This window comes from Equus caballus, chromosome 21 (assembly GCF_041296265.1).
Source record: "Equus caballus isolate H_3958 breed thoroughbred chromosome 21, TB-T2T, whole genome shotgun sequence".
NCBI lineage: Eukaryota > Metazoa > Chordata > Mammalia > Perissodactyla > Equidae > Equus > Equus caballus.
The window spans coordinates 18,470,884-18,492,914 of NC_091704.1; the positions used below are offsets into that span (position 1 = coordinate 18,470,884).

The window sequence follows — 22,031 nt, forward strand, 5'->3', positions numbered from 1 at the left end:
CTCCCAGCTGGGGCAGCCTCAGCCTCCCTGACTTGCTCTCTGAAAGGGCATCTGTCCTGCCCAGGACAGGGGACAGTGCATGCTGGGTGGGATACGGGCGGCACAAGTGGGGTGCCTGCAGCGTGTGGGGTCCACACCAGAACCCTAACATTCCTGCTTACTACTTAGGGTTGATAGGACCCCACCTCATGGTCCAGGGAAGCTGCATGAGGACTTACGCAGCTCCAGATCTCCCTTGGTCTCCCGCCCGGGGACCCTCACCCTGATTCACTCTCACCCACTATGCTAAAGGCGCTGAGCTCTGGGTAGGCACAGAGCAAGATGAGTTCTGGCCACATGGTGGCACCAGAGCTCCCTGCTCTGCCCAGGTACTCATTGTGGGCTGTGGGGTTGCCATGGTGATGAGACGTGCACTGCCCTGCGCCAGGCCCTGCCAACGGCACCAGGAGGCATCCGTTCTTGTGGCCCCACTAGGGGCTGGGGGTAAATCAGTGGGAGTCAACGCTGGAGCTGCAGGGAACACTGGTGTGAAGGAAACAGGTGGGCTGTGTAAGGCCCCGCCTGATGCCCCACATCCTTGCACCTGCATGGCCGCAGCATAGCTGTGCCTGTGTAAGCTCTTTAGGAAGATCCTCTGTGTGGGGTTGGGCCCCTGTGACTGTCAGTGGGATTCTGGGGAGGCCCTAGGCACTGCAAGAAGGATGGGCCCCCCAATCCTGGCTGGCCCGGCATGTTGCCCAACACCCAGAAAGTTCTGGTGGGTGTGTCCCGAGATGCCCACGATCTTGGCTCATTTTCTTCCCAATCACCAAAATCCATCTTCACTCTGGCCCAGGTGGGCACCGACAGAGGGGGCAGCTGGGCTGGCAAGGCTGCAGCATGGACATGGTGGAAGGTCTGAGCTCAGTAGGGATCCAACTGGCAGGGCCTCATTTGCCTGCCCCCACACACCCCCGTGGGGTACACAGACACCCCCCTTGGAGGGAGGGCTCCTTCAAAACAGCCAAAGCCCTTGCCTCAGGCCCACTACTCAGCAGCTGCTCTGGGTTATCGGGTCCTGGGAGGGGGAGTGAAGGACTCAGGTCTTTGCAGAGTGGGCCCCACAGAGCTGTGCTCCGAGGTGGCTCCACCAACCTGTGGTCGTCAGATGATGGTCGAGTGCACAGATGGGCCCCTCCTTGTTGCCAGGACATCTGAGGGAGCCTTGGAGAGGTCAAGAGATGGCCAACAAGATCACCCGTTCCGAGGACCCAGCACCCACCCAGGCTCTGCATCTCTGCCCTGACACCGAGTCAGGGAACCCAAGTGAGGGACCCCAAGAGTGTCCTTAGGATTGTGCCCTGAGACTCACCTGAGACCACAGGCTGTCTCCCCCAGGGGCAGGCCAGTGAGAGGCCACTGTCTGCAGGGTGATAAGCACGTCCCTCGTGCTAGTCAGTGGGGACGGACCAGAGGAACCTGGAAGGGGTGGGAGGACTCAGGACGAGTGTTCCAGCCCTGAAAGTTGCAGAAACTCCTCAGGTGGGATCTACCAGCCCCTCGGCTGGGAAGAGGCAGTGCATGTGGCACCCACAGGTGTCTGGCTCTCCCATGGCTCCCTGTCCCTTCTGCAGCCCCACGTGTTGGGGGACACCAGCTGGGTTGGGAGGGCACACTGCACATGGCCTTTCTCATTGGTATTCATGTTTCCGTCCCCATAGCACCAGCACAGCCTGCAGGGGTCTATTGACTTGATCAGGATCATCGCCAACAAGAACAAAAATCTCACATCTATATAAAGAGGTGTAAGTGGTGACTAGTCGGAAGGGGCCGTGCTGTCCTCTTGCTCCTTCCCCAGTCACAGCTCAGGGGGCCCGGCCACACTTGAGTGACTGTCCCTGGGCTGGGCAGCCTCACTCACTGGACCTGGGCATCGATGGGTAGCTGGCCTGCCTCCTTGTACCCCCGACTTTGGTGGTGTCTGCTGCCGTTTTAGCCATGTAAATGGAAGTCTCTTTTTGAAACTTCATGTTCTTTTTATACAAGATTCTTTTGTTGCCGAACCAGCTGGAGACCTGTGGACACACAGAGATAGCGGTCTCTAGAAAAGCTGACTCAGTAATGAGATGATGGGAACAGACAGCAGGCTCCCTGAGGTGTCTGTACTCCCACTGCTTGGGAGGATCATCTTTGAGTGACAGCTTGCAACCCTGGGGCTGGGTGAGAGGACAGGGCTGAGAAGATGGCACTGATTGAACTGTGGACCCAGGGAAACATCTGTGGTGGGTCGAGGACACCCTGGAGCTGGCATGGCTTACAGGAGAGGGTGCAACCTTGCTGCCTAAGAACCAGGTGCAGCTGGGACCTGGAACAGGGAAGGAGCTGGAGGGAAAACAGGCCTGTCTGTGATGTGCTCAGAGTGCATGCACTCAGGGCAGGGGGCGCAACAGACTCAATTCTGGATTCCTCTTTAGGAGAAGCAAAAGCCAGGGAGACACGCATCCCTTAAGACCCAGTAACCCCATTTCTGGGAATCAGTTCAAGGGAAGAACATGATCGAATTCAAGACTTATCAAAGGATAACACGGGTGAACTGACAGGGGCGTGGGAAGGGGCCGAGCACTAAGCCAGCCTGTGTTCAGCCTTGGAGCTGGCTGGGAGGGAGCCGTTACCACTCCCGTTCCACGAGCAGGCAGTCCCGGCGGCGGAGGAGCTGGCCCAGGGCTAAGTGGTGCCAGCCCAGCTCTGACTCCAAACCTGCACCGAGACTCCCAGGGCAGCGCTTCTCCCCACGGGGTGTTCACCGTGGTGGGGCCGTCCTGTGCACGGTAGGTTGCTGAACAGCGTCCCTGGTCTCCACTACCAGATGCCAGGAGTGCCCCAGCTAGAGTTGTGAAAATGAAAATGTCCCCTGTGGGCAGAAGCCCCCAGGTGAGACCCTGGGCCAGTGTCTCCCTACGAGCATGGAGATGTGCACAACCGGAAACACTTCAATATCCCAAAGTTAGGCACGTGTCCCTGCGGTGGAGTATATGTGTAGGTTAATAAACAGAAATAAACGGTTGAGTTGTGGTGGCAGGACTGTGGATGGATGACCTTTCCTCCTTTAAAAATTTCTTTCTGTAATGTCCCTACATCATCCTCGCAATGTTAACCATGAAAAGAAACAGCCCCTGTGTGTGCTCCCTGCTCCTCAATGTGTCTCTCCTCTCCTGGGTGTCCTTCTGCCCCTGGGTGTGAGGGTGACCTTCTCTTAACCAAGCCAGAGAAACACCTGGTTCCCACTCACCTACAAGGGATGTGCCGGAACATCTTTGTGGACTAGGTTTGCAGAAGAATGGTGGCAAGCGGTTTTCCCTGTTGAATTCAGCTGGCATTTTAGAGGGACAAAGAGCAAACTTCCTGAGGGGGTGAGGGAGGGGGCTGGTGGGTCTGGGGGAGGTCTGCTGCCTGGGGGAGGGCAAGCTCCAGCAGGGTCTTCCCTCTGTATGGGGAGCACTCCAACACAGGCCCCTGGCACAGGGCGGGGCAGCACGGGCTCCCAGATATCCCCCTGTGGTTCAGAGCCCCTGGCCAGCGCCTCTGGCCCTTCCAGCCCCTTTGGTGAGCCAGCTGCAGCTGCCCAGATTTCCACCCCATCCACCAGCTCAGCTCTCCTGCCCCTTCCTCCTCGGGCCTCCTCAGCCTGGAGTTGCAGCTGATTCTGTTCTGAAAACATCTGTGGCCTCATCTATGACGCCCTTTGCCTTAATGGTGTGCTCCCCTCTCACAACCTTCTCCTTGGGGTGAGCCTCACAGCCTGCACAACATCTGCAGCCCAAATCTGGAGCCCCTTCAATTAACTGTCAGTCATTTCAGGTTGTCTCGGGACCTGGCCGACCCACCAAAGTGGGGAGGGGCTCCCAGCCCAGAATTCTGCTGCGGGTGGGTGGGGTCTCAGGGCCCGGGGAGAGCGGGAGTCACTGGAACAAGGCCAGTGCTGGTCAAACTTTTGTTTGCAGTGAACCGTCTCCTCAGATCAAGTCGAGACCCAAGACTCATCTGCCCTCCGGAGGCGCTGGTCCTGAAGTGAATCTGGCAGTTCTTCAGACAACTGTCTGTGGTGGCAAACAAGCCACCACGCCTCACGCTTCTGTCAGGCCCTGAAGCCCCAGATGCCTGGCCTCTTCCTTCAGCTCCGGCCGTGGTGCTGAGGACCCCACAGCAGCTCCAGGGTGACTGAAGTCAGATGTGCCTGAGACAACTGCAAGGTTTTCTGCCTGTGTGGCCCTGAGGGGCTCCTGAGTGCCCTCATCATGAAGTCACAGTGGACTCAGCCTGGGCCGGGGCAGAGGGTGGGGCTAAGGGCACAGGCTCTGGAGGCAGCCTGATTGGGCTGGGCACTCCGCCCCTCCGACTGCACAGGGGGGCTGCCACTATCTGCCTTGGGCGGTGGGGTGGGGTGGAAGGGAAAGCGGGTGACTTTCAGTGAGCCAGTATGCATCAGTGTCAGCGCCAATCCTCCCGACTGCTAGAGGCAGGGGTGCTGCACCCAGACCCCCTCAGGACACTCATGCTGCCCCATGGGTGTGGCCAGTTTCCTCCTCGAGACTTTGGGCCGCCTGGACTTACCGTTCCCACTTTAAAACCTCCTGAAATGTTTCTTGGGCTCTCCCCTTAGCTTCCCCTCCCTCGCCCCCAATTCCATTGAGAACACAGGCAGCAGTGACTCCCAGACTACCAGGATCTCCGGGGGTCGTCCAGGTCCCACCTCCAATCTGCACCAACATTCCCCATCTGGAGCCAGATGCTGCCTGTCTTGTACCCCCAGTCACACACGTAGACCGTGTGAGAAACACTCAAGCCTGCGTGCACCCCGGCCAACCCCAGTATAACTGAATTGGCACGTTAGCACAAGAGCTAGTCTGTCATTTTAAGTCCTGATTTTGCTCCAAGTTCTTTTTTGTTTTTTTTTTTCAGAGATTTTATTTTTTTCCTTTTTCTCCCCAAAGCCCCCCAGTACATAGTTGTATATTCTTCGTTGTGAGTCCTTCAAGTTCTGGCATGTGGGACGCTGCCTCAGCGTGGTTTGATGAGCAGTGCCATGTCCGCGCCCAGGATTCGAACCAACGAAACACTGGGCCGCCTGTAGCGGAGCGCATGAACTTAACCACTCGGCTATGGGGCCGGCCCCTCCAAGTTCTTTTTCTTCTCCTAAGCTTATACCCCCACCTCTCTTATGCAGCACAGCATATCCCTCTGATACAAGAATGATGTTAAATAGTAATGCCGACAATTCACCACATGCTACACTCTACCTGCCTTACCCCCGGGACCTCACACCCCATGCCCATTGCCTCAGGGACCTCATGCTCCACATCCATCATCTCAGGGACCTCACACTCCACCCGTGTGCTCCACACATTTAATGAACTTCACACAGGGAAGTCCTCCTCACTGGACTTAACCTTCTCCCCTTCCAGGTTCAGGGGGCATGGCAGGAGAGGACCGTCACCTGGGAGACTGTGATGCCACCCTTCCTAGCCAGCTCTTCTTTGGCTTCTTCACTGCGGTAAGGGTTGCTCAAATGGGAATAAAAATACTCATTCAGGAATTGTGTGGCCTGCTTGCTGAAATTCCACCAGTTACGCCTGCAAACATAGACAGACTCAGCCAGCATTAATACACTGGCTCTCTTGTAATGTCCCCTCATCCCCATCTATGATTTTCTAGAGGTTATAAAACCAGTCAACACTTCAATCGTCTTCCAAGAGGCTGTGTAAGGGCTACACCTGTGGCCACAGCGAGAGCCCGTGGACAAGCTTGGAGGCTCCCAGGACTTAAGCCCAAGCCAGCACTTGACTTGATTCTTCCTAAGACCCGACCTTGGGGTCACTGGCAGCAGATAGGGTCTGACCTGGCATCGAGGAACTGTGAGCACAGGGTCATCATGGCCTCACAGGTGCTCTGCTTCAGCTGCATCTGGATGGTGCTGAACTTGCCATGATGTCACTGACCATGCGCTTGATTTCCTGGGGTGAGACAGGCCTCATCCTGCTCTGCTACCGGAGGAGGCTGGTGACGAGTGTGGTGAACTCAAGGCAGGCCTGGGGCGGAGACACGCACGCCAGCCTGGGACTACCCAGCAGGCTCGCTCAGGGCTCCACACAGAAGAAACGTTCATGGCTGTAGAGAAAGGGAAGGTGGAGGACGGGGTGTGGGGGCTTCTGAGGGGATGGAGGCAGGGGGCAGGCAAGACGGGGACAACGTCCACCTAGTTCTGACTTTCTGGAAAACAAAGTTTAAAGTGTTTTCTTGGAAACAGGTTCTCTTAATACTATCAGCTACTAAGTGGCTTAAGTGCGCTAATATAACTCAGTTTAATCATTTCGTGTGGATATTTATTCATTAACCACTTGTCCCTTTCTCGTTCCCTATATAAGAGAGTAACCTTTTCTGGCAAAAATTCTCTAGTGAAAACTGAAGGAGCTCAAAAGATATCCTTGTAGGAATTTTCCTCACACACGGGGACCCTCACCATGTACTCAGACCCACTGGGTTGCAGCGAGGCTCTTTCTGAAGGAACTGAAAGAAAAGAGCCCCTTTTACCAGTTATCTGTTAGCCTTCCAGCTCAGAGACCCAATTCTCTAACAATCTTACTTGGTCTTCAAGAAGCACCAAATGTAAACTGTGGTTCCTGTGAGCCAGGGCAGCCTGAGCCCAGCGAGGACAGTGCTTGTGGGGCTGCGGACCCCTGCATCTGGTCCTTGCAGACTCTGGGCAGAAGCTACAGCAGCTGGGCCCCAGGGACAAGCCACTAGATCCACTCCAGAGTTGACTGCACTGACTGTTCCTTGTAAAGGCCCCTCCCCGGTCTGACCTCTCCTAGCCCAGAGTAGATAACGGAGGTCCTCCTCCCCGAGTCCCTCTGTTGATTCCATCTCCACAAACAACCCACCATCCGCCCCCTCCCTTAATGCCATTCCTGGACCTCTGCTGCACTGATCCCCCTCCTGCCCTCCATGATCTGCAGAGGAAAACCTTCTCCCCGCTGATCCATTGTGCACACCTGCAAGCCGACTACCTTCAAACACTATGTTTATCACACCAGTGTCTTGTGCAAAGACTTCAACACTCCCCGGCACCCACAGGTAAAACCTAGAATCTGACAGCTGGCACTCAGGGCTTTTCCTGACATCCTTCCAAACCCACCCTCATGAACTCTCCCTCTGCTGGGTCCTGCATGGCCCTCTGTCGGCACAGCAGACGCTCTGCTCCTGTCTCAGGTCTATTCAGCAGCTCCTCCCTGAGTGCCCGTGGTCTAGGCTGAGAATTAGGAGTGGGCCGAGAGGGAGACACAGGACCCAGTCCTTTCCCACAGGGCCCGAGCATGCCCTGACACCTGGGGGTGGAGAGGCCACCTCCACACCTTCCATTATAGCTTCAATTGAACTAGGGAAAGGAGTGCTCAAGGTGGGAACATGCGGTTTAGTGAAGGAGTGTGTGCGTGTCCGTGTGTGTTCATGCATGTGTGTGCATGAAGGGGTGTGGGCTCGTGTGTGTGTCTGCATGCACATGTGTGCACGTGTGGCTCTGGGCTGCTGTGGAGCGTGGGGCAGTCTTTCTCTCATTCTTTTATTTATCCAACAGCAAGCATCTGAGAGCCCATCACAAGCCAGGTACCACATCAGGCGTTGGAGATTTTTAAAAATACGCCAAAAAAACCGTGGAACTTATTGTTTCCAAATGAAAACTCTCAAATTACAAAAAGAACACTGGAGCCTTTTCTCATTTCTCTTTGTGGAGTATGCGTTGGTGCAAGAGTTTGGAAATGCTGATTAACAGTGAAAAAGTGCATCTCCTCTGATCTCCAAATTCCTGTTCTAAGCATTTGTCCTACAGAAACACTGACACCTGTGGAGGCTGTATTTACAGGACGCACACGACCACACCGTCACTATGAAAAACTGAAACCACCCGGATGTCCATGAACAAGCAGACAACATGCCCGTCACATCCCAGGCCCTGTGGTGTTAACTGTGCGTCTTCTTGAGGTGCTGTTACAACAGGCATTCACGTGCCACAAGCTTGCTTTCTTTAAGGCTGTACACATTTGCAATATGTACATGTGTGAGTAAAAGCAAGACCTAAAACACCAGAAGTGACCCCGTGCCTTGGTCACCACGACCAGTCACAGCTGTGGACTTGGCCGAGCCGAGCGTATGTTGGGCTTCACCTTACCTGCTCACAAAGTGCCGAGTGCCCCCATCACCTGCTGCTCACTCGCAGCCCTGCGCCTCTCAGTACCGTGCATCTGTCCTCCCAGTGCACCAGCCTGGCCTAATTATTCTCATCAGACACTCATTACCATCAATTACAACAAGCTCATTTCTGGCTGATGGTTCCAGAGCATCTCAAATGTGCTCCTCAGCTTCCCCAGGGACCTCGACTGGCGGGCAGGCAGGCGGCTGTGGGAACCAGGAGCTCAGCTCAGGGACACCATCCATCAGAGGTGCTCAGAAGAAGAGGTGGAACTAAAATAAAGGCACCCCCGAAAACCATCAGATTTCCTTCTGTTCCCAACTTACTGAGGGGATAAAACCCCAGTAAGCCAAACAATGAAGTAAAATAAAATTGTGAATTTCAACATACTGTTTTTTGTAAGAAACAATATGGAACTGCTATGGACTGAATTGTTCCTTCCCCACTAAATTCACTTCTTGAAGCCCTAACCCACCCTGTGACTTGTGGAGACAGGGCCTGTGAGGAGATAATTAAGGTTAAATGTGGTCATAAGGGTGGAGCCCTGACCCGTAGGACCATGGCCTTCTAAGAGGATGAGAGCCCTCTCGCTCTCTCCCGACACCCACCGTGTGAGGCAGCCATCTGCAGACCAGGAGGAGAGCCCTCACTAGGAACTGAATCAGCTGGCACCTTGATCTTGGACTTCCAGCCTCCAGAACTGTGAGAAAATAAATTTCTCTTGTTTAAGCAGCCCCGTGCAGACTAAGACAGGAACATGACCCCAAGACGTTTTTATTTTTCTCCCCTAATGGAACAAAGACATGGCTGTTTGGGGGGAAGCCTCCTTCGCCCTGACCCCCGCCACTGCTGCCTGTCCCCTTGCCCATTCAGGAGTGCCCTTGCTTGGCAGCAGGACTGTGCTCCAGCTTCCTCCCATGCCAGGGTGGGAGGCTGGGCAGAGCCATCTCCAGGACCCCTACTGCACACAAGGGAGGAAGTCTAACCCATGGGTTGAGTGCCAGAGACATTCGATGTCCCGACTGGCCCCTTGGATCAGCCACCTCATGACTCTGTGGCTATAAAAGGGTCAGGCCACCAGCCACAGCCCTGGCTGTGAATAGAGCTGCTCTCAGCACCTGACGGGATGGGATAACATGGGACAGGCCTGGCCCAGAGCCAGCCAGGGCTTGGGCTTTGGAAGCCGGCCCCCCTCACCTGCACAGTGGGGTGGTCTCCATCACCTACCACCCGAGATGGATTAAGCTGTGAGAACCTGCCGCAGAAAGAGGCATTGAAGCCAAGTGAGAGGTGACCAAACTGTACTCCGAGGAGCCCTCCGATGACACACAGTCTGAGACTGGTGTTTGGACCTCAGGGTCAGGGTTTCGAGCCCCTGAGTTGCAAGTGTGTGCTGGGCACCCACATTTGCCACTTGTTCCGGTCACACCAGCCCCCACGTCCATCACCCTGCAGGCCAGTCCACAGCACCAGTCTGGAAGCAACAGCACCAGTGTCTCTTCATTTGAGGGTGAGAATAATTATTAGGGAGAAAAGCTTGGGGACTCCTTGCTTCCAGAAACCTTTCAATGCTTCTTTGATCACTTGCTGAGCGCTGACTAAGTGCCGGGCATAAGCTGGGGCTCTGGGGGGTGGCAAGTAGCTGCTGCGGCCCCTGGGGAACCAGTCTCCTGCTGCTCTGTCTTGACAGGAACGGGGCCGCAGGGGTGGACCCGGCGTGGTCATCGAGACCTGTGCTGAGGTTAACGTTTCCTGTCCTCATTCATGAACTTGAGTGCAGCTTCTCCCAGCTCCAGTTTCTGTTGTAGTCAAAGCAGAGGTAATAAGGTAATTGTACAAGAAATTCTGGCAAGGAGCGAGTCCCAGTAACCACTATCATCTTTTGTGAGGGTGTTTCCTCCCTACACGATGCCTGTTAACAGAGGATGCGAAAAGGGGAGCAGGTGGTAAATAACTTTTTGTACTTGGACCCCAACTGCTTAAGAAAAAAAATGCTCCAGCTATTGGGAAGGTCTCAATGGCCTGCAATTGCTCTTTCTGATTCTGTCATTGTGTCTATTCCCTAGGGATGGACGCCAATGGAGCGTGTGCGTGGGAGTCTTTTCCTATCAGGGTCATTTCATCGATAGGCCAGAATTTTCCCAACGAACCTGACTCACCTGGGGAGCAGGAAAACTGCACAGCAGCCCCACACCCCCCAGAGGGCTCCCAGAGCTGGCAGGGGCTGCAGATCAGAGGCTTGGTCACTGTTAGGGAGACCGGTTTGATTCTGACTCGGTCAGTGCCAGTTATTGGTAACGGGGAGTTTCTGAGCCTTAATTCCTTTAAGTTGGGAATCATATGCATGAGGATTCAATGAGATCACCAGGGAAGTGTGGGACATGCTGTCCCCAGCACAGAGGCATCTTCGTACACAAGAACTCCTGCTGCTGGAAAAACCCCATCAGACCACGACTTGGGGGCCTAGGGGTGCCCCCCACACCCCCACCTGCATCCCACGAAGGTGCAAGTCTGTCTCTATTATCACTGTGTGGAACCACCCTGCTCTCTTGGGACTGTCGCTGTCGTGTTCACTGCCATCACCCCAGCTCCTGGAATGTGCTTGGCCTTGCAGAATCATGCTCCAGAAATAGGAATCTGTGCTAAGAAACGGCTCCCTGAAGGCCACCAGGTCACTATATGGAATGGCACTACTGGGCCCTCAAGGAAGAGAGAGCCCCTTTCCTCAACAAACTGCTTTGGAGGAGAGACCCAGGAAAAGCCACCCACCCACCACATGGAGAACTCAGGATGGGAGCTCCATGAGGAAATCACACCCCAGCTTCATTTGTTTAAGCCACTTTGGCTTAAATAAGTGAACTGCAAATCAATGTCAGCAGCATCTCTGTGTGTGTATGTGCATAAATATATGAATCATAACCACAAGGATTTATCTCCGCACACATGTGCTTTCAAACTCTGTCACTGTAAATCAATGAAAGTGAAAATTCTATGTAAATGAACGTTCATGAAAATCTATCAATGTAAATCATCTCAGTAACCTAAAGGAGAGAACTCAAAAGATACAAAAAGAAAAAAATCTATTAAAACAATACCCATTAGTGATAAAAACCCTTAGCACACCAGGAATAGAAAGAACCCTCCTTAGTGTGATTAACAGGTCTCTCCAAACCACACAGCACCCTCAGGCTTACTGGGGACCTTTAGAGGCACTGCTTCAAGTCAGACACAGACTTGACTCAGCTCTGTCCTCAGGTGCTGGTCAAGAGGATGAGACCAGGAGCCCAGGAAGGACAGACGGGCAAGGCAAGGATGGGAGACGTGATCCACGTGCAGGCTAAAGGGTGTCCCTGTGTTGGGGAAGTCGCCCAGGGAGTCACTGATGTCACCAACAACTCCCTCCTAACCCTCTACCCCAGCCCTAAACTGGCCCCTAGGCGGGGTCAGTGCTCAACAATGGCATTCTATGTGGCTGGCCCCCGACACCATCAAGGGCCATTTCACATTCTTGTTTCCTGGAGATGACGAGTCCTTAACCTAAATGAGGAGACTTTGGGAACACAGACTGTTAGTGTTGAAAACTGCCTGCATTGACCTTTCAAGCGACGTTCTCTAGGTCAGTTCATTCAAGCAGCGTTCTAGATGAAGCCTCATTTTAAGTCACTTTGTCTTAACTTTGTCTTAACTGAACTTTGTCAGTCCCACAGGACTTTACGCAGAATATTCAACAGTCGTCAGCTTCTGAAATCATGGATGCCATGCACACTAGATACTCGCCAACCCACGGGAGTATCACACCGTGCAAATTGCCATCATTGCTAATTAATCCTTAATTAAAATACATCACAATCTAAGTGCTGAAGCCTCAACCAAATATGCAAATTAATTTTTATTTCAGTATACTTATGCATTTGTTCATTAAAGCTCTGCAATTCTGTAATAAAGTACTGTATGAACTGCTGATGCAAAGTAAAAATGATATACAGTTTAAGTTTGTTTTCCTTGCGTGTGGCAATGAGGCAAAAGGAAAAGCGAGCAAAATGCTTTAATATAAAACTTGGCCAGGTAAAATGTCTAGAAAACTAGTCCATACTCTCCTATGGGCTTTGAGAACATTTAAGAGCAAGAGCTAAGAAAAACACCACTTATGGACAGTTTCTATCTATATTAAACAATTTTATTTCTCATCCAAAGAAATCCTCTGATTTCAACTGAACAATACCTAATGGGAGCCATGAGGAAAGGCCTAGAAGCTTCAGAAGCTGGGCCACCATCACCCAACGTGTGACCTTTATTTTTCTGAGTCCTGCTACACAGGGAGGTGACCAGTCCAGCAACACGCATGTCAACTATGTCCCACCCGTTCCCAGGCTGGGAATCAGATTTTTAGGCTGGCCAATGCCCTAACTACGCTATTAGGAATTGTCCCAGGAACTGGTGTTAAGCAGGTTCTAGGTGACAGGACAAAGGAGCATCTTCTGTCAAGAAAGATTAGTCACTCCCGTGCTACCACCAAGTTTACTGACACCTACCGTGAGCTGAGACGCACAGCAGGCATGCCTGTGTTTTCTTGGGCTGTCGCTCTGGGGAGAGAATCAGAAAACAAGCCAGAAACAAAAGCACAAGACAATTTCAGTTGATGGTTAGGCCCTAAGAAGAAACCTGAACAGGGTAAGAGAGGCTGCAAGAGAGTGCTGCTTCACGAGTCCCTGTGTGTACTGAGGCCGTAAGCTACAGGCTCACTCTGTATTAGAGACGTGGCCCTGCCCAAAACCCTGTGGTCCTCGAGCTGTTTTTATAACAGTCTGATTGAGACATAATTCAAACGGCATAGAATTCACCCATGTAAAGTATAATTCAGTGGTTTCCAGTAGATCCACAAGGTTGTGTAACCACTACCACTACCTAACATTTTTACCACCCTAAAAAGCAACCTCGTCCCTGTTAGCAGTGACTCCCCATTCCCTCACTTCCAGCCCTTGGCAGCCACTAATCTCTTTCTGCCTGTTCTGGAAACTTCATATAAATGGAATCATATACTCTGTGGCCTTCTGTGTCTGGCTTTTTTCACTCAGCATAAAGTTTTCAAGGTTTATTCACGTTATAGCATGTATCAGAGCTTCGTTTCTTTTTACGGCTGAATAATTTGATTATATAGATGGACTACGTCTGGTTTCTCCAGTCATCATGGACGTTGGGTTTTTTTCATAATGCTTGATCTGTACGTTTGTTTAAAATAATCCACCTGTCTGTTCAACAGAACTTTCCTAATGTTCTGGACCTATGCTGTCTAATACAGGAGTCACCAGCTATATGAGGCTACTGAGCACTTGAAATGTGGCTTTAATTGTATTTAATTTTAATGATTTCAAATGTAAATAGCCCCCGTGGAGACCAGCGGCTGTGTGGCAGGGACCACAGCTCCGCACAGTCTACAGCTGCACAGGAGCAGTTAGGATTGGAGGCTCAATTCACCAGTCACCCTGAGACTCGGGGCTGGGAAAGGACGTTCCAGGCAACCTGGGAAATAGCTCCCCAGCTCTAGGAGATCCACTCCCAGCACAGCCCTAAGGAAATGTGGTACATGGGACTCAGCCCTGGGGAACAGTCAGTCAGAAAAGAGATCCGAGTTCCAGAAGTCACACGCTGGCCCAAAGGGTAACTGCTGGGACAGACCCAGCCAGAAGGCTGGACCTACAGATCATGATTTTGCAATTGCAACAGACCTAACTAGCTGATGAGGAAGGGAAACAAAGGTAAACAAACCTGCCGGATTACTTTTGCCTGACAGCTCCTAGCTGGGCCAGTGAACACTGGTCAGTAAATAATAGGTGTTCCCTATTATATTATGAATTATTTACATTCTTTCCTCTGAAAGGCAGCCATTGGTTCCCCCGCGGCACAGCAAGGGTTCCTTGGCCCGAGAGCAAGGCTGGTGGAGCTGGGACTTCTCGTTCCTCAGTGACACAGTGACCCCAAAACCAACCAAACTGAGGCACAGATGTGCTCTTGAGACCAGCTTGGGGGACAGTCACAGCCAGAAGACAAAGCAGGTCCCTCTGTGTGAACTGCCCTGATACCCAGTGGCTCTTCAAGGGGCTTCCTGCACACACAGGGTCCAAACTGCCTGCACACCCGCAATCCAAGGTCCAAAGGCTTTTGTACAAGTTAGCACGCAAGTGCATCTGGAGGCAGAGCCTGTGTAAGAATGTTCCTGCTCTGTGCTAAAAGCCATCGTTTGAATGCAGGCTCTGCCTCAGTCCTCATCAACATAATGTAGCTAAAACCCAAACAATTCCGAATCCTGTAATACACCTAGCCCCTACGGTTTCGGGAAAGGGATGGGGCCAGTATGCATTTGGTCTTCCCAGCTAAATTCAGAACTCTCCAAAAAGGATTTATTTTGTACTCCTCAGGACAACTCCTCTAGATACAAAGAAAGACTGCTGTTTTTCGGGGTTTTTTTTCTTTTTGCTGAGGAGATTAGCCTTGAGCTGACATCTATTGCCAATCTTCCTCTTTTTGCTTGAGGAAGTTTAGCCCTGAGCTAACATCTGTGCCCATCTTCCTTCGCTTTATATGTGGGTCACAGTGACAGTATGGCTGACGAGTGGTGTAGGTCTGTGCCAGGGATCCGGGCACTGAAGCGGAGTGTGCCAAACTTAACCACTATGCCATGGGGCCCGCCCCAGGACGTCTGTTTTAAGGGAAGGATTTTGGAGGGAGGGGCCACTCCTAGAATGCCCTTGGCTTTCTTAGACTGCCTTAGGCAGGACCACCCAGACACTGCAGAGAACACAGGTGGAGCGCCTGCCTGCACACCGACCTGGAAGATGCACTCGTGTCCCTCCCACAGGCTGGAGGAAGCATCGGAAGGCAACTCACCCTGGAACTCATGAGGCAGTGCTTCCAGGAACATCTGCCAACACTAGGTCTACGTGGCAAGTGGCTTTCTTTTCAGAATGATATGAACAATAAGCCTTGTGTTCTCAGTCAGGCCCCATTCATTCAGTCTTCCTGAACCTCGTAAAGTGAACAGGATGAAAAGGATTTCACTTAATAGGTATCATCAGCAGAAAGTCTTCATTCAACAAAAACGTGAGGGACTTGCACTGCATGCCAGGAACTAAGACAGTCCTAGATCACAGGACACCCTAGACCTTGCGCTGGCTAAGGGAGACAGATGGCAGAGGCCAGGAGCCATCATGGATGCAGTGAGGGCAGTGGACTCAAAGACAGCCTGCAGGGTGGGGGGTGGGATGGGAGCCACAGGCAGTGAAGCACAGGGAGGGTTCCCTTCCTGAGCCAGGACAGGGTGCAACTTGGTTGTGGCTTAATGGGGTGCAATGGTCTGTCTCTGGAGCTTCACTCTGCTTATCTGTAAAACAGGAGTAAGTGTCTGCTCCCAGGCCGCTGGAAGGTTGGGGCGTTAATGCAGGGAAGCATGGAGCTCCAACAATGGCCACTGGGGGTGGGGGGTGTTCAAATGCTCTGCGCAGGTTTGGTCTTTAATGAAATGCCGAAGACTTTAGCCAGAGGGGAAATGTGATAAATGTGAGTTAAATCAAGAAGGAGACGTGCGATCTTCCCTTGTGGGGCCATCCCCGCACCTGCAAGCTCAAAATGCACCCACACCCTGCACACTGATGTTTGAGTCAGTTGGAGGAAAGGAAGCATGACTTTTGGAAGCAATGCCCAGATGTAATGTGTGTGGCTTGTGCTCTGAGCCCCACAGCCTCCTTGGGACTCAGCCTGGGGTGAGTCAGAAGCCCCAAGCACGGCCCTTGCGCCCTGGGAGGATGGGACAGGGTGACTGAGTGGCTAAAATGGACACCTCAGCCTGCTCTGGTGGTAGCAGGTATCAATCCCTTCTTTTTCTCCTGAAACTGCTGAGTCGGAAGCTGATGGACAGCTGCAGTCATATATGTACATACAGAATCAGACGGAGCAAAGAATGAGATGTGCCCAGACTGCGCATCCACAGCTCTCCAGTTTCCTGTTCAGGTCCAGCGCTGCACTGATAGGAAAAAGGTCATTAAGAACTAAAGCTTTCTGAGACAACACTAGATTAAATTACTTTTAAATATCACTTTTCAGGGGCTGGCCCCATGGCCGAGTGGTTAAGTTCATGGCGGCCCAAGGTTTTGCCAGTTCAGATCCTGGGCGCAGACCTAGAATGGCTCATCAGGCCACGCTGAGGTGGTGTCCCACATAGCAGAGCCAGAAGGACCTACAACTGGAATATACAACTAGGTACTTGGCCGGGGGTGGGGGGGGCGGGGGAGGGTTGGGGAGAAGAAGAAAAAAGATTGGCAACAGATGTTGGCTCAGGTGCCAATCTTTAAAAAAGAAAAAAAGACTTTTTATTACTACTAATTCTGTATTTTGCAAAGCTAGTTGTTATCAATAAAAACCTTAGGGGCTCACACATCCAAGGAGCTATGATGACACAGCCAACTGCTGAGGGCAGTGGGGAGCCCCCAAAGGGCTGTTTTTTCCTGGGGACCAGTGGGGATGAGGCCAGGGGACAGCTCACCTCAGTGAGAGGCACCCATGCTAGCCAATTTTTATCAGGGTGATCAACATCACACAGTGCAACAGTACTAAGGAGCATGTGGCTATGGTTGGTGTCTCCAAGGGCTGGGCGTGTCCCCTGCAGGCACTTTCTTCAGCCTACAGGACTTGGGTTTTGCTGCCCAGCGGTTGCAGGAGCACTGCTCATCCAGTTCATACAGAACTCTGAAGGGAGTGCTGCAAGAGGCTGAGGGCAAACTTACCTAAACTAAAAAAAAGCCCAACCTTCGTACTTCCATTTACTGGAAGCCATAATATCTGCTCCTCATCATTTAAATAAGGAGGGGCCGGCCCGTGGCTGAGTGGTTAAGTTCGTGCGCTCCGCTTCAGCGGGCCAGGGTTTCACTGCTTCAAATCCTGGGCGTGGACATGGCACCACTCATCAAGCCATGCTGAGGTGGCATCCCACATGCCACAACTAGAAGGACCCACAACTGAAAATTCACAACTGTGTGCCAGGGGGCTTTGGGGAGAAAAAGGAAAAGTAAAATCTTTAAAATACATACATACATGCATACATAAATAAATAAATAAGGAACAGACATGACAGGCTGTCAGACATTCAAACGCCCTGCAGGGCGAGAGGGTGTCTGTGGAGGAGGATGACCTGGCTTTGGGTGTTAGAGGCCAAGAAAGGTGAGGAGGGTGTCACAGGGCAGCTGCCTGCAGAAGTGGGCTGGTTGGTGGGGGACAGGGGTCAGGGGCCGAGGGGGCGAAGAGTGCATGTCCGGGAGGAGGATTTGGTGTACATGAGAAGGGAGGGAACGACTAATTAAATAAGCAAAAGTTCTGAGGATAATGGGAGCAGAGTTCTTGCTATCAGAGAAAGGAGATACAAATCTGGGAAGAGAGAAAAACAGGATGACCCTGTGGTGTTGAACTAGAATTAAAGATATTGGAATGAACTCATGGTTTTCAATATATACAGATATAGAAAAAATAGATATGCATGTGTGTGTGTGTACACACAGGAAGTTACTACCCACAAATATTCCTTAGCTGTGTCTTCTGAGAGTGACTAGAGTAGCAACACCTCAATAGCACTGAGCACACTGAGGGCCAAGATCTACTCTAAACGGAGGCTGGGCTCCTGGAGAAATGGCTACTTCTGGCTGGGGCAGAGAGAGGAGAATAGGAGCCTGGAATGTGTTATGGCAGCAGATAAGGGAAAGCTCAAAGGATGACAGAGACATGTCAGAGGGACACGAAGCCAGCTTGAAGGGGCTCCCACTAGCCACATCTGGGACAGTCTGAGCATCAAAATGAAGGATGATAGTAACTGACTGTGATAAAATAGGATTCTATAATCTATACTGATACAAAACACAAAAATGAATAAATGAAAAATTTAACGAGGGATGGAGTCATTTACATAGTCTCAGAGTACCTCCCAACAGAACGCTTATCACAAAGAGAAAGGGAGCAACTTCAAAAAGGAGAAGTCTGGCAGAGACCATCTCACTTGTGTGATCAAAGTTAATGTCCCTAGTAGGGGACAGACTGAATGTGGGTACCACTGACCAGCCTCTGCATGACAACAGGGTGTTGTCTAATTTTGAGGATGCACAGAGGAAATGTAACCTTAAGGAAACATCAGATAAGTCCAAATGGAGCGGCCTGCCTGTGATCTTCCAAATGGTCAAGGTCATGAAAGTCAAGCAAAGATGCGGGCTTGTCACAGATGGAAAAAGACCAAAGAGACATGATGACTAAATGCAACATGAGATTCGGACCTGCATCCTTTTCCATAAAGGACATTATTAGGACGAGTGGCAGAGCTTGAATAAGGTCTGAGGATTCCATGGGAGTGGCGTATCAATGTTCCTTTCCTGACCGTGAGGGTTGTCCTGTAAGCAGGAGAATGTCTTTGTTCTGGACACACACTCAAGCGTGCATGGGTCATGGGGCATCATGGTAGCAAGTTACTAGCAAATAGTTCAGGAAGAAAACTTATTTGCACTGTTCTTGTAAATCTTTGATTGTTTCAAACTAAAAAGTTAAACACACAAACAAACCTATGAAGACAAATGTGGACGACTCAAGCTACAAGACTGAGGAACTGTCACGTATCGATAGAGATCAAGCAGACACGTGGACTAAATGCAACATGGGAGTCTGGACCAGAATGAGAACATTAAGGGAAAAAGTGGGGAAAGCCGAGTAAGATCTGCCGTGCAGAGATAGAGCATTGTACCGAGGTTCATTTCCTGATTTCGATCATTGCAGTGTGGTTCTGAAGGTGGTTGACCTTAGAGGAAGCTGGGAGAAGGATACAGCAGAACTCTCTATACTATTTTTTCAACTTTTCTGCAAATCTAAAATTAATTAAAAATAAAAAGACTTTTTTTAAAAACAAAAAGGTTTGCAGTGGCAGAAGCCATTCAAGGGGATGACTTTGGATGCTTCAAACAAACAAAACAAAATTGTTATGATACTACCTTTTTTTATCATCTTTTCCTTTTCCAAAACAACTGAATGCCACGGTGCCTCTTAGGTATTGCTTAAGACGAATGCAGCTGCTTGTCACACATTGGCAAAAGTACTTCTCCAGTTATAAACTGCAAAATAAATGCATGTGATGCACCAAAAAGCAGGGCACTGACAAGACAGAAATGAACCATCTGAACCATCCACGGCCAGAGAGAGATGGATGAACAAGAAGGCTCATGATGCACATTAGGGCCAAGCCAGGACCCGAGGTGCGTGGTTGTCGACTTCCTGGATCCATGCAGGAAGTGTCTTCTCAACCGCCTACCTGTCTTTTCCTTGATCTCACAGAGCACACTGAAGACAGCAGGCTTCATCCGATGGCAATTCAGAGCATACTTTCTGAAAGAAGGGCAACAGAGGAGCATATGAGAGAAAGAGTGACACTGTCCACCAGGGTAAAGCTCCTCCATATTGAGCCTGCCAGTTCTGTTGAAAATCCTTTATGAAGGTACAGTACAAGAGCATTTCATATGAATTCAATCTGTGCAAGATTCAAATACAGCAATATACAAAAATTCAAAACATTTCCCTTTATATGTAGAATTTTAAACAATGCAAATAATGCAAATTTAAACAATGAAGTAACTCACTAAGAACTATGAAATTTCAAGGTCCAATGATCTGAGAGCAGCACACTTTGGAGCATAAGCAGACACCAGCCATCCTATCCCAGTGGTGTGCAACGTTAATGTAGCAGGTGTTCACTGAGCAGCTACTACATGCCACACACCATTCTAGTGTCACAGAGACAGACAGACAAGGTTCCTACCCATGTGGCAGTTAAGATGGAGTAGGTGAGAGACACCAAACACACACACAAACAAAACCATCAGCCGTGCCAGGTACTTCGTGGTGACTTTACTAGAGTGATGACTAGAAGACATCGTAGTTTGCATGTCTCTAAGGTGACATCACAGCTGAGATTGGAATGACAAAAAGTCACGCCAGAAAAGGGCTGAAGAGGGTAATAATTTAAGCAGAGGAAACAGCCAATGCAAAGGCCCTGAGTGAGAACACACTTGGCTTTTTAAGAGACCAGTATGCTGTAGGGTAAGGGGTGAGGGAGAGAGCCACGCGGTGAAGTTAGAGAGACAAATGGGGCCGACTGAAAGTCTTGTAAGTCAGGGGAATGACTCTGGCTTTTTTTTGCCTGTGATGGGAACTGTGGTTGGCAGAATGGTCCCCAAAGACGTCCATGTGCTAATCCTCGGAACCATGAATACGTTACCTTACAAGGGAAAAAGAACTCTGCAGACATGATTCAGGTCTTGCCCAGCTGTGGTCAGCAAAAGAGATGTGATGACATAGGATCAGAGAGGCTATGCTGTTGACTTTGCAGATGGAGGAAGGGATTACCAGCCAAGGAACGCTGGGAGCCTCAACTAGTTGGAAAAGGCAGGGAAACGGATTCCCCCCAGAGCCTCCAGAAGGAAAGCCCTGCCGACACCTTGATTTTAGTCCAGTGAGATCCATGTGGGATTTGTAACCTACATAAATGGAAGATAACAAGTTTGTGGGGATTTTTTTGGTGAGGAAGATTGGCCCTGAGCTAACACCTGTGCCAATCTTCCTCTATTTTTATGTGGGATGCTGCCACAGTGTGGCTTGACGAACAGTGCTAGGTCTGTGTCTGGGATCCGAACCTGTGAACCCCAGGCCGCCAAAGTGGAGCGCATGAACTCTACAACTATGCCACTGGGCTGGACCCAAGTTTGTCTTTTTTAAGCCACTACATCTGTGGTCATTTGTCACAGTGGCAACAGAAAACTAATACAGGAAGCAATGGAGGATTTTACAGAGTGGTTATCACATGACATGATTTGCATCTTTATTAGTGATTTTTTTTTGGAGGAGATTAGCCCTGAGCTAACATCTGCCACAAATCCTCTTTTCTTTTTTTTGCTGAGGAAGACGGGCACTGAGCTAACATCTGTGCCCATCTTCCTCTACTTTATATGTGGAATGCCTACCACAGCATGGCTTGACAAGCAGTGTGTAGGTCTGCACCTGAGATCCGAATCCGCAAACCCCGGACCGCTGAAGTGGAATGTGCGAACTTAACCACTGTGCCACCAGGCTAGCCCCTATTAGTGTTGATTTTTTGAGATGTAATTCACATATGATAAAATTCAATCTTAAAAGTATACATACAGTTCAGTGGCAACCTTCACCAACTATCAAATTCCAGAACACTTTCATCACCCCCAGAAGAAACCCTGTCCCCATTAGTAGCCACTCCACATTCTCCCCTCCTCCCATCTGGCAACTAATCTTCCTGTCTCTACAGATTTGTCTCTTCTGGACATTTCATATAAATGGAATCATACAGAATGTGGTCTTTTGTTACTGACTTCTTTCACACAGCGTGTCCTTTGTATGGATATATTTTGTATTTCTCTTCATCAGTTGACAGACTTTTGGGTTGTTTCCACTCTTTCGCTTTTATGAATAATGCTGCTACTAACATTTATGTATAAGTTTTTGTGTGAGCATATGCCTAGGAAGAATTGCTGGGTTATATGGTAACTCTATGTTTAATTTTTTGAGGAAATGCCAAACTTTCGCAAAGTGGCTGCACCATTTTACATTCCCATCAGCAACTTACAAGGGTTCCAATTTCTGCACATCCTCACCAACACGTGCTATTGTCTGTTTCATTATGGCCACCCCATTGGGTATGAGGTGGTATCACTGTGGTTTTGATTTGCAATTCTCTAATGGCTAAAGATATTGAGCATCTTTTCAT

General features: G+C 50.5%; 1 non-coding gene across 9 annotated transcripts in view; it reads right to left on the reverse strand.

The window, feature by feature from the left end:
• Positions 1 to 4,917: 4,917 nt before the first annotated feature.
• LPAR2 (lysophosphatidic acid receptor 2) overlaps positions 4,918 to 22,031 on the reverse strand; it is a 30,065-nt gene continuing 12,951 nt past the window's right edge. The window contains exons 2-12 of one of the 9 annotated variants that reach the window (XR_011430504.1): positions 19,551 to 19,624; positions 19,234 to 19,353; positions 16,156 to 16,238; positions 15,107 to 15,244; positions 12,754 to 12,804; positions 9,419 to 10,020; positions 8,830 to 8,921; positions 8,201 to 8,493; positions 5,876 to 6,144; positions 5,474 to 5,609; positions 4,918 to 5,104 (exon numbers count right to left, since the gene is read on the reverse strand). This is a non-coding gene — a transcript (lysophosphatidic acid receptor 2). Of the gene's footprint in view, positions 5,105 to 5,473; positions 5,610 to 5,875; positions 6,145 to 8,200; positions 8,494 to 8,829; positions 8,922 to 8,979; positions 10,021 to 12,753; positions 12,805 to 15,106; positions 15,245 to 16,055; positions 19,111 to 19,233; positions 19,354 to 19,550; positions 19,625 to 22,031 lie in introns of those variants that run through there. The other 8 variants (XR_011430507.1, XR_011430499.1, XR_011430503.1 and 5 more) reach the window with 8 other exon arrangements.